The sequence below is a fragment of the Camelus ferus genome, chromosome 23 (assembly GCF_009834535.1).
Source record: "Camelus ferus isolate YT-003-E chromosome 23, BCGSAC_Cfer_1.0, whole genome shotgun sequence".
In the NCBI taxonomy this organism is placed as follows: Eukaryota; Metazoa; Chordata; class Mammalia; order Artiodactyla; family Camelidae; genus Camelus; species Camelus ferus.
Genome location: NC_045718.1, coordinates 2,806,086 through 2,824,052, shown reverse-complemented (window position 1 = coordinate 2,824,052; position 17,967 = coordinate 2,806,086). Strand labels below are relative to the sequence as shown.

The following is a 17,967-nucleotide window of genomic DNA, read 5'->3' as shown; positions in this document are numbered from 1 at the left end:
ATGTGTCTATTCACTCGAAAATGAGACATGCAATCATTTTATAATTTAAAAAAATAAATATAAAAGCATTTGAAAAAGAGACATGATTTTTCTAAAACACAATAAAAGCAATATGGAAACTAATACTGCATTAGAAAGACAGAAAAATATCTTTGGTTCAAAGATTCCTATCCTGATTTGTGAATACACTAAAATTCTCAGGGTAATTAACAGATCCAGTTTTACACATTTTTAAAAAGAGAGATCAAAAAAAAAAAAGTTTCCTTCTTATTTTGTCCAGGGACATTTAAAAAAATAAAAATTATTTAATGTACTCAGTGCACCTTAATGCACTCAGCACGCTCAGATCTTGCACCTGTGCAGAATACCGTACTGTATTCAGTTTCTTTGCATTATCATGCTGTGACAGAGCCTGTCTATTACTCCTTTGAAATGGCTTTTTAAAGACAAGATTTGTAGTCAATTATTTACCAATGGACCTTAAGTCACCAGGTTTCATGAGAGTTAGCTTTTATTTCCCAGAATTTTCTTATTTCTCTTAGGGTACTTATTTGACCTCTGATGAACCATTTGATTTCATTGGTATATATTTCTAAACATATTTAGACTCTTATTCACATGTAAGTCTTTTTTCTGTGCTTGCAGAGATCCATGTGCAAACATGCACGGTGTAGTCCCCACTGATCTCTCACTAACCATATTTCATCTATGCAAGGTGCAGTGTCTATTGAGCTAGCTGCTTTCTGAATGACCAGAAGTGCACTAGGTTGGAAGAGCTGGTTTGTTCTCCCTTAGGATCAATGTGTCACCTCTACAAGTCAAGGACCTAAGATTACACATACTGTCTTGAATCAGGTTTTACCAATTTAAAATTTAAAATAACATCTACTGCGCTAAACTTGCGAGACAGCTTCCAGAATATTTTATAAACACACAGCTTAGTCATCTCAAGAATCTTCCCTAGTCACAGAGGTTTTTCACCTTGAAGGAGGAACGAGTGGCTAATCAAAGGAAATAAACACACTATGTGCAACGTTGAGCACAAGCCTTTAAGAATCTCAGCTACGGAGGATTTGCGAGGGGCAGGGGAGACAATGAAACAAATAGATGAACAGCCTAGAATAAACATATATTGCTCACCAGTCTATACACTTCACAATCTTGCCACAAGGAGTCTACCCAAAGCAGGATAAATGGAACAAAACAAAAGGATTGTTTCGCAAAGAATATTAACAAGTAAGGTATTATCAGTCTATTAGGCATCAGACCCTGGGTCCACGCATAGTTTCAATCTCTTCTTCTTTAAACAATGCAGTTTAATAGCCAAACAACTTCATTCTCAGGCCCCAAGGAAAGCACAGACACCAAGCAGAAAATATGTTTCATTTCCATTTGAAAGAACGAAATGGCAACAAACAAAACTCAAGTGAAAACAGAAGGTAGATTGCTGTTGTCTAAACCAGACCGGTTACTGCATTTGATGTGAGTCAGAATCATTTCCTGAAACATTCTAACAATGAATTCTAGTGCCATTAGAAGGGGATGAGAAGTATTGAGTCCTGCTCTTATTGCACGTTAATCACTATTTTTTGTTCCCACCTTCCTTTCTGAAAATTAACAGGACTTACCTGTATCAAAGTGTTTATAGTTGCCACACTATCTCTGCAGCAAATTTTGATTTTATATCACACATTTGCCATTCGTTAAATATTTCAAACTAAACAAGGCATCACAAATTTAGATTTTCAAATTGCCTTGTAATCTATTTTTGCAGATCTTTCCTCAAGACCATAAAACCTTTGAAAAGCTTCTTAAGTTTGGGAACCATCTTCCCTGCTGTCTTTGATACACTGTATTGTATAGTATACCACATTACAAAAAGCAAACCAAGACTGTTACAAACTACTGTCTTCAACTCCAAAAGCAAACCCACAAGGAACACTCCTGGAAGAAGAACCTCGGAGGACAAGCAGAAGGTCTAGTCTCCCAGTTCCTCTCTGCCCCCTCATACGCTGTGTGCCTTTGCATAGATCACCTCACCTGTCTTGTCCCTAGTTTCCGCTCCTGGGCTTTGGGGTTTCTTTTATGCTATAAACCTGCTTAAGAACACACCTTTCCCACTGAGAACATGAAGACTTCTTTCAAAGTCGGTATGACTACTCTGTATCACCACCAAACCTCTATCAATTCATCAAACCTCATTTTCTCTTGCCTTTCATTTCTAGGGCACAGGCTTTGATATTTAAATTATTGTCTCGATTGGCAAGAAGCAATCATTTCTACTGAAAGTGATCGCTTCCACAGAAGCACTAATAAAAACCTTTCCTTGTGACAAACCTCTCGTCCTAAAAAACCATCCCATCCCCAAATTACTGAGTCCATGTAAAAAAAAAAAGCCCATTTCCCTGGGGAGCGATTACATCACTCCGTAACACACCAAACTCTTTCCCCAGTGTTTGTGAAAGTGGGGGGGGGGGGGGCAGGGAAAGAATCAAAGGAAGACGGAGAAGCTAATAGAGGCAATTTGATTTCTGTTTAATTAATTCAGGATTACTTCACTTTCATTTTGTCAAGCTAATAACATACACGGTAGAATGTCAGTAAAAATTAAATTATAAACTACAGTAGCTCCAGTGGGAAAACTGACTTTAGTTATGTTGTATTTCCAACATCCTTACCCTGGTAAAATACCAAATGCATTTTTTCTAGTATCCTACCAGCTTTCTATAATCTGCATTACATGTATTTACAGAGCAATAGTTAACATTTTGAGATTATACGTTAATAAATGAGTTGCAGTGATAAGTCTTTCCTGAATGTTAAGCACCATGAGCTAAGTGCAGAAAACATTCAAGGTCAATGTCCCGTTTTAGACCTTTTCAGGCAGCTGTAATATTATGATAATCAAGCTTAAAATATTCCTATAGAAAGAGTAAATTAGCCTTTTCACTTGAAAGATGATTACGATAAACAATAAACCTAAGAGAGGACAAAATCCCTATTTTTAAAAGCCATAAATTGTTGACTCAATCATGTGTGTGATAGTGTTGTCCAAAATAAAGGGTAGCTTAACTCGGGGAGGAAAGCAGGGGGAGGAGTGGGGACGGAGCAGGAGCGGGAGTGGAACAAATATGACAGATTTCCCAGGAAGCAATACTTGCTTTGATACCAGCAGAATGATCAAATTATCTATCTTATCCACCCCATTCAACCTATAGTATATTTGAAGCTAAAAAACTGTATGTCCATGGCACATCAAAAAAACACAAAAGTATATTTTTTCCGGATGTATATGAACATCAACATTATTTGAAAGTTCTCTTTTCCTATTGCTTCTATGAAACTTTTCGTTCAAATTTTCAAAGGACCAGCAATTAAAAAAAAAGTGAGCTATTTAGCATCTGGTGTCCATATAAACAGGCTTCAAGAAATGATTATGCTTTTTTTGATCTTAGAACTCTCTGACATACTAAGGTTCCTTGTCATAACTGAATACATCTTGATAAAAATCTGCTTCCCCTAACCGAGGCAAATTAATTAGGGCAGGTGTGTGTGTCATGCCTGCAGAAGTCAGGTGACGGTAGAAAGCCTAGAGCTTGGTGGTAACGACAGGCTATTCTGGAGTCCCGCCTGGGGTTCAGATTCCAGTTATGAGGGCTGAGGCTTTGGAATTAGGGTCGTATCACCCACCTAAATCTCAGTCCCCTCAGCTAGTAAATGGCAAGAACAATAATAGCAGCTTTGTAAAGTTGTTATGGGGATTAAACAAGTTAAACCAGTTTGGCACAGTATCTGGTCCTAGTTGGGGGGACCATGTAACAAGGTGGGCCAAGAACATTCTGGCTTATGCCAATTTTCCCAGCCTAATAATTTATGGCACTTAGTCCTTACACTCTCAAAAGTGCCTCAGTTTAGATACTACATTCTGCTGTCATCCTACACACAGTGAGCCCTCCATACATGTTAGTTATATTATTATCATTATTATTAATTATTATCATTGACCCATAATTGATTTACAATGTGTTAATTTCTGGTGTATAGCATGGCGATTCATATATATTCATATATATATATATTTATATTTATATATTCCTTTCCGTATTTTTTTATTATAGGTCATGACAAGGTATTGAGTATAGTTCCCTGTGCTATTCAGTAGGTCCTTATTGTTTATCTATTTTATATATAACAGTATCTACGAATCCTGAACTCCCCTATTTTTAAATCTCACTAAATGAAACAGGAGATATAAGAGAAAGACACTGACAATTCATTTGGCCTTCATCTTTGACTAGTTCAAGGTACTTAACATAGAAACAAAAAATGAAGTGCAAATACTCCCCCAGTGAGACTATCGAGGACTTCAACCGTCAGATGATAGGAACTGCTTGCTATAACGCTGCCACACAGATACTGTTCCCATGTAATGAGCAGGAAAAATAAAGGTTGCCCCCCCCCCCCCCGAAGCTACCATCACGCTTTGTGCCTGAGCATAAGGAAGATGGACTTGGGAAAGTTAAGTGATTCTGCTGGCTCTCCAAAGCGTTCACTGGTCATTGTTCACCAGAAAGAAGGGCAGAGAGAAATTGCTCCTGATCCTTTTCTCTTCCTTTAAGACACTCCTTCCACATCCCGCTACCCCAGCCGCTCTGTCAATAGTGCTGCAGATTTTATTACCATCCCGAGCACAAGCTCACTCACCCAGGAGCTTCTCCGGTCAGATACCCCAAGAACTCGATTTCTTCACAAGGCTTTGCTCTTGTTACACTGAATGGCCACGAATCTATGGTGAAACAGAAACTTTGGGCCATGGGGAATTACAGGCTGGGGAAGGCCATGGGGATTACTAGTCCAACCTGGTTACCTTACAGGTGAGGAAAGTAAGGCTCAGAGTGGTTAAGAGCCTTAACCCAAGTTACACACCTGGGTAGAAGAAAAGCTCCTATTGGAAATGATTACATTTCTCCCCTTTCCAGTGCTTACATGGTAACAAGCAACTAATGTCAACCTCACAATTGTTGACTGTACACCAGTGCCTAGAACTCCAGCTGAGATCTGAGCCCTCTAAGGACAAAGGTCCCAGGTAAGAGCCAGGGAACATCTGATCCCAAGACATAAATACCCAAGTGTATTTGTACCAGAATGTCCTCTACTTTCTCCAAAGGCTTAGAAAGATAGAAAGGTCACATATTAAAAAAAGAAGTGGGGTTGAATTAGTAAAGATGAATTCTCTTTCTTCTCCCCAGGTAATTAGTTGTCCTTTTAAAGAACATTTGACTCTCGTTTCTTTTAGGGATCCAGTTTGTCTTACGTGGCCACTCTGTTTCCCACCCTAACCCTTATCAAACTGTCATCAGTGGAACAGTGCCAGGTCTGACGGTGTCCTCAGGGCCAGTGATGGAGCTCGGTAAATATTGCAGTCGATCTCATCACAACACAAGGAATAGGTTTTGGATGAATGAATGAATGAATGAATGACAAATATTATTAGTTTATTATTATTCCATTTAAAGGGGGCTGCCCAGTGTAAAGACTGGGAGGCAAAAATACATGCGATAAATGCTTTTCTGTCCTTCTTGTGTGTCTTTATTCAGTTAGAGTATTAGAGTAACATGGGAAAAATGTGAAAGACAAAGTGATTTAAAAAAAAAAGAAAGTAAATGGAGAGGGGGGAGGCTGGCAGAAAAAGACAAAAGGGAAGAAAGAGTGAGAGGCCACAGCCTGCTCTGTGAAGATTCTCTAGCGTTCCCACCACTTATTCTTCAGAGAATTAAGTAAGAAGGGGCAACTTGGCATGATCACTTTCTTCCTCATCTTTCTGTTTTTCTGTTTTTCAAATATTCATAGTGATTAAATATTAGATAATGAAAAACCACATTTATTATTAAAACAAAAGCAAGCAAGCAAACAAGGCTGCCGTATTAGTATCTAAAACCCTGACCATCACTCGGGTAGCATGGAAACATTTTTCTCATTTTTCCTGACAGCAATGCTTTTAAAAATCGTGATATCCCAGATATGTCCTGAAAAACAAATACTTTTTTTTAAATAAAAACATTCAAAACCAGCCCTTGTATGCTTAAATTTCGATATTAAGGATTCTAGGGTATCCTTGGTTAAATGTTGACAAGAATCCCATGAAGAATGTTCCACACCTCTTCTCCTTCTAGGCGGCATCACGCTGGAGCCGCACTGAACCCTGAATACTTTGAGAAGGTGGTAGACTTCTCTTCTTATGGGAGAGGAAGAAGGGAATTAATTAATCAGCAGACAAAGACAAAGATTTTTGCCTTGAGGCCACTTTCTACCTTTCTTTACTGCCTGTAATTCTTTCACCCAGTCCTGTGTGTTCTGTTTGGTGGTTTCATTCCAAAAGCAAGAGAGAACACAGCTTCCCACCATATCAGGGAGAGCCAATTTTTTTTTTCTAGAAAACCACACTTTGGAAACAAAAGAGAGTGAGACAAAATTCCCATCCCGTCTCCTGGCAGATGACAATAATGCGAGGTGATGGGGAGGGGGACTGCAGGACAAGCTAATACCCTGGGGGGTTCTTACCTCACCTGTAGGTTGTCCCTAAGTGCACAGTTATTTCCATCACAAGCTTTGGCCAATCAACCTTTGTGTTACGGAAAAACAAGTAACATAATAAAGACCCCATTTTTTCTAGAGTTCAGTTACCACTTGAATTAACTAAATAAAACAAACTAAATAACTGAATAAGTCAAAGACAATTTTTATTCATGAGAAGAGACTCAGATTAATTCACCCTTCAATACATTGGAACTCCAAACAAAGAAGAAAAATGTTAAGAAAGGAAGAATATTTTTCAATCTTTATAGTTTTAAAATATAGCCAGGAAGAAAAGTTTAGCTGTTTAGAAAAAAAATTTAACCATAATAGGTAGAATATCTAATTTTTTGTTATAATTTAACATTAGCAAAAGCTGTCTCACACACATCTCTTCTGTTCCTCACAGCAACCTTGTGAGGCAGGGGGAAACTATATTATTATTATCCCCATTTGATAGAGGACAAAACTGAGGTCTGAAGAATGTATTTGATGGCTCAAAGACATTTGGTTTTGAGGTTGCAAAGTCAGGACCTGAATTTCTTGTTTTTTAATTTATACACCTCTTGTGCTCCTAATCTCAAGCTGTTTCCCATAAATCTTGTTGCATCCTCTTAAAAAAGACACACAGGAAGTACAGAAAAGCACTCACCAGTATGTATTTTTGCCCACCAAAACATAGTTTCGTTTTAGGAAAGTGGAATAAAGTTTCTCCTACCGACAGATGACTGGATAAGGAAGTTGTGGTATATTTATACAATGGAATACTACTCCGTGATTAAAAAAAAAAAAAAGAATAAAATAATGTCATTTGCAGCAACATGGATAGACCTGGAGATAGTTATTCTAAATGAAGCCAGAAAGAAAAAGAAAAATACCATATGATATCACTCATATGTGGAATCTAAAAAGAAAAAAGAGGACACTAATGAACTCTTCTACAAAACAGAATCAGACTTGCAGACATAGTAAACAATTTTACGGTTACTGGGGGGAAGGGGGTGGGAAGGGATAAATTTGGGAGTTTGAGATTTGCAAAGGTTAACCACTATATTTAAAAATAGATGAAAAACAAATTTCTTCTGTATAGCACAGGAAATTATATTCAATTTCTTGAAATAACCTTTAATTAAAAAGAATCTAAAAACAAATATATGTATATATGGACATGACTGGGACATTATGCTATACATCAGAAATTGACACACTATAACTGACTATACTTCAATTTAAAAAATGTAAAAAAACAAAAACAAAAACAAAAAAGCTGCTCCTACCAATTATATTTTTCCTTTCTAACTGAGGAAACACTTGCCTTTTGGATGCCTGATCTGTACCAGGCCCTGTGTCAGTTTCCTAGGATAAACACATACAACACTAGTAAGAACTTACAGTACAAAAAGGAAAGCTGAAGCCACACTTTCCCTTCTCTGTCAGTGCTTTCTCTCAGAAAGCTTTGCTATAGCTCCCCATTGATTAGTTCCTCTTCTCCAAGTTTCATGGTAATGCAACCATATTCTAATTCTAGAATCTCTAAGCCAAGGAACAGAGACTTATGAAGGAGGAAAACCGTTCTTCATTAAAAGAAGAAGCAACAACAATTTATTTCAAATTTAAATGAAATTGAAAAATCACCATATTTGCCTGGAATGTTTCCAAGATTTCCTCATTAGTAAAAAAGAACCTTGATCAACCCCATCTAATGTAACAGCTTTATAAACAGAAATGTTCTCTTCAGAATTATTCTATTTCATCTCTCAAATCTTTCCAGAATGCTGTAGAAGGGGACTGCATTGCCTACTTTATTGCTAAGAAGATCCTGGAAGGAAACATGGCCACATTTTGTGTTCTCTATTAGCAAAGATGATTAAATGAGACAATATGAGCTTTAATGGGCTCTTTCTGTGGTTAGGGCTTTCCAATTCAGCCCCACCATTGGCCTCAGTTCCATCGATTGAGCAGCTGGTCCTATTCAATTATTCAATCCTAATCAATATTTGGAGATGTACAGAATGTAAACGTAAACATTCTGCTTATTTTTACCAGGCTTAATTCATGTTCTCTGACTGGGGGAAGAAAGTTACATATTCATAAATAAACCCGGTAGTATTGCAAAGAAAGTGTTTCTTCCCTTATAATTCTGGCTCTCGTTTAGTCAGGTACAGTGTTTAACAACGCAATCCACAGGGTAGACAGAACACCTTTCCACTCCTTCTAAGGCTGCCTGAGGTGCCTCCTCTTCTCTGAGCCTCCCCCAGGGTCCCCAGGCCGAATGAATGGCTCTCCTCTGTGTCCCATAATGCTTTGCATTAACGGGTCTAACTGACATCTATCAAGATGGTTTGTACTTTCTCTATGCCCCCCATCTAGGAAACTTCTTGATGGCCTGTAATCATCTGTGCTCTGCCTAGTACTGTGATCTGGACATTTTAGGCTCTCAATAAATATTTGTCCAAGAGATTGCTGATTTGGGCAAAAATTGTCACATTCATGCTGATTGATTTTTCTGTAAATGAGTTTCAGTGTTTCTCTGAAGAAATCCTGTCACTATTTTAATGGGGCTAATATATTTATTCTTTCACAATGAACTACTCACTAAATGAAACTGTATTTTGACTTACAAGGAAAAGAGTACCGTCGTTGTTGAATTCCGTTCCCCTCACTCCAGCCAGTGGATAAGGAGAAAAGGTTGACAGCTTTACTCAGGATTCATTTTTTTTCTTAAAACAGGATTCCACAGTGATGGTGAAAACCCTACCTTCTCCTCACCCTTGCCAACCACAAGAGAACTCTCTAGAACAATTGTTTACCACTTCTGAATCCTTAAAATCATGCGGATAAATAAATCTACCTCCTCAGGTGGCCCTGAGTGGTCTCAGTTAACTGAATGATTTACTTAAGGGCTTGATTCTCTGGGTACCACTTCTTCTAAAGAGACAACGGGAAGAAAAATTCTCCAGCGGCAGTTCCAGTGTATTAATGAGTAACCTTTCTAGACTGCATAATTCATACAAAATCTGATGCTTCTAAAGAGTTAAAGAGAGTTTTAACGCCAATATTTATCCCCTCAAGTTAAAGTCAAGCTGAAGTTAGGGTAAGAATAGAATCTCTGAAGTTCCCCCATCTTGCCCACAGACGTGGGATGTGGTAGAAGGAACTCTTGAGGAGCAAGTGTTCTCCATCATGTGTGACCTTGGGGTTGGCCTTTCATCTCATTGGGCTTCCATGAATGATGAAATTGGACTAGTGCAGTTGTTCTCAAAGTGTGGGCCCCAGACTAGCAGAACTGGCTAGAAATGCAATTTTTCAGGTTCCGCCCTGGACCTGATAAATTAGAGAACTGGGGCAGGGGAACTGGACCTGAGCAGTCTGAGTTTTAACAAACCCTCAAGGTGATCCTGCTACCGAAGCATGAGAACCACTGTTCAATGCATTGAGTCTAATGAAGAAAGTCATACAACGACGAAACCGAAAATAAACAAATAAACACACTGCTGCTGACCACCACTGAGGCTAATTCCCAGACGGGACTGTGGCTCTTGAACTTTTAAAAGCTCTAAATTCAATTCTTTAATTCAGTTAGTGTATGTAAACTGTTTTTTACTCAACTGTTTATCCTTCAGGATCTGAAGTAAACACTGTTAACACTGTGAGAAAACAACATGGCGGCTCGGGGAGCTGCAGGCACTCCTTGCTTTGAGTCTGGCCTCTGCCATCTTAGAGCTGGTAGACTGGTGGGCTGGTGGATTAAACTCTTCTCTATCTCAGTTTCCTCATTTTTAAAATGGTGATGACGCTAACCTCATGTTGTCATCAAGAGGATTCCATGAAATGGTCTATAAATATCCATAGTTGGAAAAATCTTGATCCCCAGGCTACACTTCAGCCAATTAATTTATAATCTTTGGCATCAGAAGTTTTTAAATCTCCTGGTGAATTCACTATGCTGCCAAAGGTGAGACCTGAGAACCACTGGTCAATGGCTTAGCACAGGACCTGGAATCATTATTTTACCATTATTGAACTCTATAAAGGAAGCGTTAAGGAAAAGCAGAAACTTGGATATTGGAGAGTGTAGGTTTGATCCTGGTTCTGCAGCTTGTTGGCAAGTATCTGAACTGCTTTTGTCTTAGTGTTATCACCTGTAAGAACCATTAACGAGAGGGTAGAGAGCATAAAATTCACCTGCCCTGCTTACCTCATAAGGGTGTTGTAAAAACAAATGAGATCATCCAAGTCCAAGTCCATTGTGAGCCACGCAAATGTAAGAAAAGATTATTCTTATGTACAGCCCACAGACTATTTCTAACCTGCGGGACTCTCAGAGGCCTGTGCTACATGTCAAGTCACTAAATGCAAGTGAATTCTAGACCTTCACTAGTCCTGCCCAAGAGGTATATCACCATTTTTGTTGTTGAGGCCATGCTAATACCCAAAGCCCAATGGTTAATCACAGAATGAGATCATCGGGACCCACACTGGAGTCACCTGGGGACTTTGTAAACCTACAGGAGCTTGGTTCTCACCCAAACTCACTGAGTCAGTGTCTCTGAGGGAGTGGCCCACACAGTGGTGTTTGGGGAAGAGGTCCGCTGGGGATTCCAAACTGCAACTGAGATTGAGAAAGAAAGAAAGAAAGAAAAATAAAAAGGTGGCAGCAAGTAATGGGGAAGTGGCTCAAGAGAAGTTGAAAAGCATTTGTGGACCTCAGCTTTTGTCTGCTGTAACAGTGAGGAGCCAGACTTTCACAGATCCATCAGTTTATGAAATTTAAGAAAAATAAGTGCAGTGCTGCTGAGCATCTAGGAGAAAACAGCAAACCATGACATGTTTATCAGTGAGATACTGAATATAATTTAAAAGTATAGCTTAACACCATGTTTCAGTGTAAGAACAGGTGTGAAACGGTTAAAAAAAATATTAATGTAGCGTCCTAAACAATAAACTGGCTTTTCATTGTCTTCCTTAAATTCCTATGCATCATTCAAATGGTTTTATAGCAAATGTGGATGATTTTTCTCACAGATAATAATGGTCAAATGGAACAGAATGTGGGAGAAAAAAAGGAGAATGAGTTGGGGGAAAGTACTGAACAGAGACACCAGACGCTAGGCCTGAGAGAGCTAAAAAAAAAAAAAAAAAAAAGCTCCCTTTTATTAAAAAAAAAAAAAGTAAAAAGTTCTAGAACTTTCCAAGTCCTGGCAGATTCCTGAACATACACTCCCATCTCTCACTTCTCTCTGCTCTTCCCTGGTCCTTCTGCTTAGCAAAGTCCTACTTATTCTTAATACTTAGTTCACCCTGGGGGTGGTCAGAGGAGGCTGCCTGTGGGACAGAGACCCCAGCATCCTTTTAGCATCTTCACTCCCTGGATGCTACTGACTCTTTCCTCCTATTTGCCTGATTTCCCCATAACTATAAGCTTCTTGAGAATAAAACGTGTGTCCTGTTCATCTTTATAAATAACAACCCAGCTTCTTAGGACAAGTGCATAAAAGGTGATGGTCAAAGACTCATTAAACTGAACCAGAAAGCTGCCTGGCTGTGGGAAACAGGAAGGAATTCCTAAAATAGCAAAAAAAGATGTCATAAAATTATAGCTTTATTTATTTTTTAAAAATAATACTCAGCAAAGAAGATTCCTGTATATAACCATCCTTGGTGAGCTTTGGGACTTTCTACTTGAGGTTAAGTGGCAAAGTGGCCAAGGACCCTTGCCCACTGGATTTAACTGGTTGGTGCTTTGGAATGCTAATACTTGATTCTCTAGGGACCAGCAGATAAATTCTATACCAGTGGTTCTCAAAGTAAAGCATCAGTATTACCTGGAAACTGTTCATGTAATTTCTCAGGCCCCACCTGGGGAAACCCTGAGGGCAGGACCCAGACTTCTGCATTTTGGCAAATCTTCCAGGTGATTATAATGCATGCTCAAATTTGAGACCTGCTGGTCCAAACTAAAGAATTTTGAAAAAGAAAAGAAAAAAAAGATTGCTTCCACGTCTTGGCTATTGTACAGAGTGCTCCTCCCCGCCATGTTCACAGCAGCACTATTTACAATAGCCAAGACATGGAAGCAACCTAAATGTCCAACGACAGATGACTGGATAAGGAAGTTGTGCTGTATTTATACAATGGAATACTACTCGGCCATAAAAATGAATAAAATAATGCCATTTGCAGCAACATGGATTGACCTAGAGATCGTCATTCTAAGTGAAGTAAGCCAGAAAGAGAAGAAAAATACCATATGATATCACTCATATGTGGAATCTTAAAAAAAAAAAAAGGACACTAGGAATTCATCTACAGAACAGAATCAGACTTGCAGACTTAGTAAACAATCTTATGGTAACCAGGGAAAGGGCATGGGAAGGGATAAATTTGGGAGTTTGAGATTTACAAATGTTAGCCACTATATAAAAAAGTAGATTAAAAGAAGTTTCTTTTGTATAGCACAGGGAACTATGTTCCATATCTTGCAATAACCTTTAATGGAAAACAAAACATGAAAACGAATATATGTATGTATATACATGACTGGGACATTGTGCTGTACACCAGAAATTGACACATTGTAATCGACTGTACTTCAATAAAACAAACAAACAAACAAACAAAAAACAAAAAAAACCCTCTTTTCAAAGTTGGTTTCCCTAGTATGGCTGTTCTATGTGGGCTGTAGAATCCTGAACTTTCATGAGCAAGTGTTTTAGAACAAAGACAACAGCTAAACTTAATTCCCACCTCTGACCCTGCAGGAAAATGAGGTTTAAGATGCAAACGACAAGTCTGTCTCTTTCTACAGTCTATCCAGCTAGACTCCTTCATCCTTCACAGTTTTCCCTGCAGATTGTCTTGTAAATGTGGCCACAGGCACATCTTAAGTCCTGAGTCTGACTCCTGACCTCGGAGATGTTAGCTCCTTCATTCCCTTGGAAGCACACCCTTTAGATCACTGACTTGCATTATTCTATGCTTAATAGCCCTGACCTGTGCAATATTTTTTATCTGGCTACAGTCCTATCTCTAAATTCTCTGTTTTGAGTGAATACCGATTTTGTGACATGAAGTCTGTGATATAATGAAATGCAAACAATGAAAAGGCTAAATCAGTTTACAAAAAAACCTATTTGTCAAACAGCGTGGAGATGTTCCCAATTTAGTCTGGGCAGTTCACGCAGCTCTTGATAAGGGAGTTAAAAACGTAGCTGTTCACCGAATGAAAATAAAGGTATCTGCACCACAGATATATTTTCCCTTCGAAAGTCTTTGTTGTAACTTGTAGCTAATTAAATGCCCTCACACAAGAGACGTGCACCCACACAGCAAAATCAGAGAATTTTCTTACAAGAGAGCGTGGGTTAAGAAAGAACGATGCTAGATTCCCACATACATCCTTATGTTGCATTTACATTTCTATACAGCTTCATCAGTCTGACAGAAAAAAGCACAAGGGGAGGCCTTTTTGTTCAATTTTGGACTAGAGAGATTTCTAAGCCCTGCAAAGGAATGTGCTTAACATTAAAAAAAAAAAAAAAAGAAGAAGAAAAAAACCAATCAGTCTGCCTTAGATGCTCATAGAAAAATAACACTTTCTACACATCTTCCTATATACCCAAAAGAGTAACTAAAAAATGATCAAGAACTTAAAGGGCTCAAAATTCTATTTATAACTATTTCCCTCAATTCCTAGAGCTTATTTTGCAGGCAGAGGTGTTCAGTATTAAACTTGGCATTTATTGACGTGGTTTTGTACTTCCCATGTCACACTTATCAATATGGGATTTTAGACAGACGGACATTCTTTAGTTTTTCTGCCTTCTGAACGTAACTATTTCACTGGGAAGAATTTAAAGTGTTAATGTTGAGTTGAAAAACATTTTAACAATATAAAAAATTGATTGTCCACTATAACTGGCACTGAGTTATCCCAGTTTCTAATCTGTGTCTCCTCTCACAACCCTGACCCCCCGATTGGCAGACTGGCCAAATAACAGACTGGCATGGAATATAAAAACAGAAATTATGCATACAGAGATACCACTACTAGACACTGGAAAACTCTTTGGGGTGAGTATGATTTATAATTATTTCTTTATACCTGGTTACAATGCTAGGTCACTACACAACCCACTCCTGACACACCCACACATCTTTTTTCACCTGGAAACTCAGAAAGATCACCTCCTATCTGGAGGCATCTCTTATGCCATCTTTTTGTGTTTTCATATCTATTTGCATGTAATTGTGTTTCTCCCATTAAACTATGGGCTCCTTGAAGGCAGGGACTCTGTGTTAATCAGCTCCAAAATGCTTGGAACACAGTTCAGGTCCCGGCAGAGAATCAGATGTTTGATAGCTATTTATAGAATAAATGAATAAATGCAAGCTTAGCAGAACATGTGCCCTTTGAGCTTTGAATCGTTACTGCTTTGAGAAAGCGTAATTTATACAACCCTTTTCGTCATCAAAAAATACCACGCTTTTGCATGTAAGTGCCTGGAATACATCTGTAATTTCTAAGACCTATGGGTTCTAACCTTGAATCATCTCTGCGTTCTCAAAGCTTATTGCCTGAGTCTCCTAACTAGTGGTTTAACTGGTCTCTCGCCCTCCATTTTTTTTTTTAATCCAACTCATGCGCTGTTTTTAAGCACCGTAGCCCATGTTATCCACTGCTACAGAATGAAATCAAGAAATTCAAGTCTGTTCACATCTGACCTAAATCCTCTTTCCTAGATATTTCTCACAATCCCCCTTCAAGAAGCCCAGGTATAATAATCGCGGCTTAGCCTGCACATGCTGAATGCTTTCCTAGTTCCAGGAATTTGCTCCAGCTATTCCCACCACCCCCTGCAACGCTCTTCAGAGATACGACACATCATTACAAAGTAGGTTAGAGCCTGTTCTGCCTAGGTGAGGAGAGAAAAAGGAAGCAGGTTTTCTGAGCTAAGTCTAAAAAGACTCTTGGAGGGAGAAGGATTCAGGGCAAGTGAAACCGTCTTTAATGACAGAAAAGAGCACAGAATCATAGTTCTTCAACGGACTGTAAGTTTCTTGAGAGCAGGAGCTGCCTGGCTCATCTTAACAGTCCTGAGAGTACCCATCAGAGTGCCTTGTATGCAGAAATGGACCAATAAACATTTCTTTAATGCGTCTTTATCCATTCTTGCACTAACTCTGTCCAAATCTTTACTATGGGATCTCGCATATAGTAGGTACTCAATAAATAGCAGTTAAATGAATGAATGATTTCTTCATCTTTCAGTTCTTTGAAAAATGCAAAGGTGATGAAGTGGACAAGTTGAATAAAATTTCAGTTATGAGAAAAAATCCTTAAGAAAAAAATTATGGTTGGGAATATAAAATATGCTTATTTTGTTTACACACCAAAAATAAAGTGTATTTAAAAACTAGTTAAAATGTTGTATTCACATCGCCCTCTGGTGTTAGACTCTCCCAGACTACAAAACACCTCAAAATTAAGAGTTTCGGGAGATTTTACCTCAAAAAAAAGGAAGGGTCTACCTTTTCTGATAAATGTAAAATGTAGCATTCAATGAGAAGTGCAGTGGCTTTCAACTTTGCTCCAGCTGTTAAAGATTGAATTCATAACTCCGACAAGGTACGGAGCCTCCAGTATATTTGCTTAATGGAGTGAATTCCTCTTTTTGTCAAAGTCACAACCTTACCATGAGAGTCATTAGAGACCAGTGGAATGAGGCTGCTAGCAGTACCACAGGTCTTCGTATAAAAGGTGTGCTTTAAGACCTCACAAGATACGACTTTGCAGCAATAGCATACAATGAAAATTTATCCCTTTGCCAAATTTGCCAAGTGTGAGAAAAGTTGTTGAGCAGAGAATAAAAGTTACAACACAGGCACAATCTGCTATTTGTGGCAGGAGAGAGTGCCAACCAAGGTGGCCAAAATAAAACAGTACCCCATCCTCAGAGTGACTCTTGGTATCATGAAGAGGACTCTGGAATAAATATCTCAGCAGTAATAAAACCATTTTTCTGGCTATGACATAGAATTCAGCAAATCTCTCATATTAAAAATATAAAGTTACTGGTCTTCAGGGCAATTTAATTTAGAGAGCTGGTTTAGGTTTTCCAAGAACCAAGAGGATATTTGAAGGAAGTCTTAGTCCTGGAAACATAACCTAGAAACGGATCTTAGCATGATTCCTTTTAAGAGTCTGCCTAGCAAGCTGATAGCCACGAAGCGCTCTCACCATCCTCATCATCTTCATTGTCACCGTCATCATGACTGTCACCGTCATCTGCACCGGCACTGTCCTCGTGATCCGTGTTGCTAAGTGTCACGCGTGTCTGTGCTAGGACTGTGCTCAACAATTTACATCATTTAGCTCACCCGAACCTCACAGTATTCTTAATAATGTGCCAGTTTCACTCATTAGGAAACTGAGGCCTCATCACCTCCTGCAACTTCTGTCTGAGCTAAGTGGCAGAAACAATTCTCACGCTGCTTCTGGGACCCAACCTGTGCTAGTAACCATCCTATTCACTACCAGTAGGTACCAGGCTTTACCTGCAATGGCTCTGAATATGGTGCCACAATGAGTGGGTCCTGTTCATTTATTTGCTGCATCCCCCTTTTCATCTAAATGGCTGATGGGAAGGCTTGAAAGGGTTACATGCTTTGAGAGAACAAAGCTGGAGAGATCAGTCTTGGGTGGACAAGGAACCAGGAGGGAGTAAGAAATGCATTGTTTGCTGGAGCCTCTTTTACGTTGTGTCTGAACAAATGGCAAAAACAGAGAGAATACCAAACTTCAGGGCATCAAGTCAGTTTGTTTCTTTATCCTATCCTTGGCGAGCTTTTATCACGTTGTTGTTAGCACTGCACTAGGCGCTAAACAAAATATTTACACACAAGAGAAATGCAAGCCCACATCCTTTCCTTAGAAAGTAAACATCAACCTTACAATATTCATAGGGTGACTCATTTGATGTTTTAATCAAACCTTTTATCTCATCTGAGCCTGGTCCTGCACACTTGCATATGCACACACACACGCCCCTCTCAAAACACTCCTGAAAGTCAAGGTCCAACAATGCCAGGAAGCCACAGATTTTAGTCAAAGACTTTCAAAATACGTGGGACAATTAAAAAAAAAAAAACCTGAGTTTAAGAAATACACACACATAGGACTTATAGAGGTTATTTCCGCATCTCACCATCTTCATTCCTGGCAATGCATGCTGTGTTACCTACGAGTCGTCTCCTTTTGGCTACAAATGTGTCCCACCTTCCATCTGTTCTTCCAACAATACTGCTGGCCCACTGCCACTGTTGCTCCTTCAGCCTCCGTGATGTCACTTGACTAGCTTTTCTCTGGTACCCATTTGTTTCACTCTCCAGGTG

General features: G+C 39.0%; 1 protein-coding gene across 10 annotated transcripts in view; it reads right to left on the bottom strand.

The window, feature by feature from the left end:
• The window catches only part of ESRRG (estrogen related receptor gamma), a 580,472-nt gene that overhangs the window by 213,947 nt on the left and 348,558 nt on the right, over positions 1 to 17,967 (bottom strand). The gene's annotated exons all lie outside the window — the stretch shown is intronic.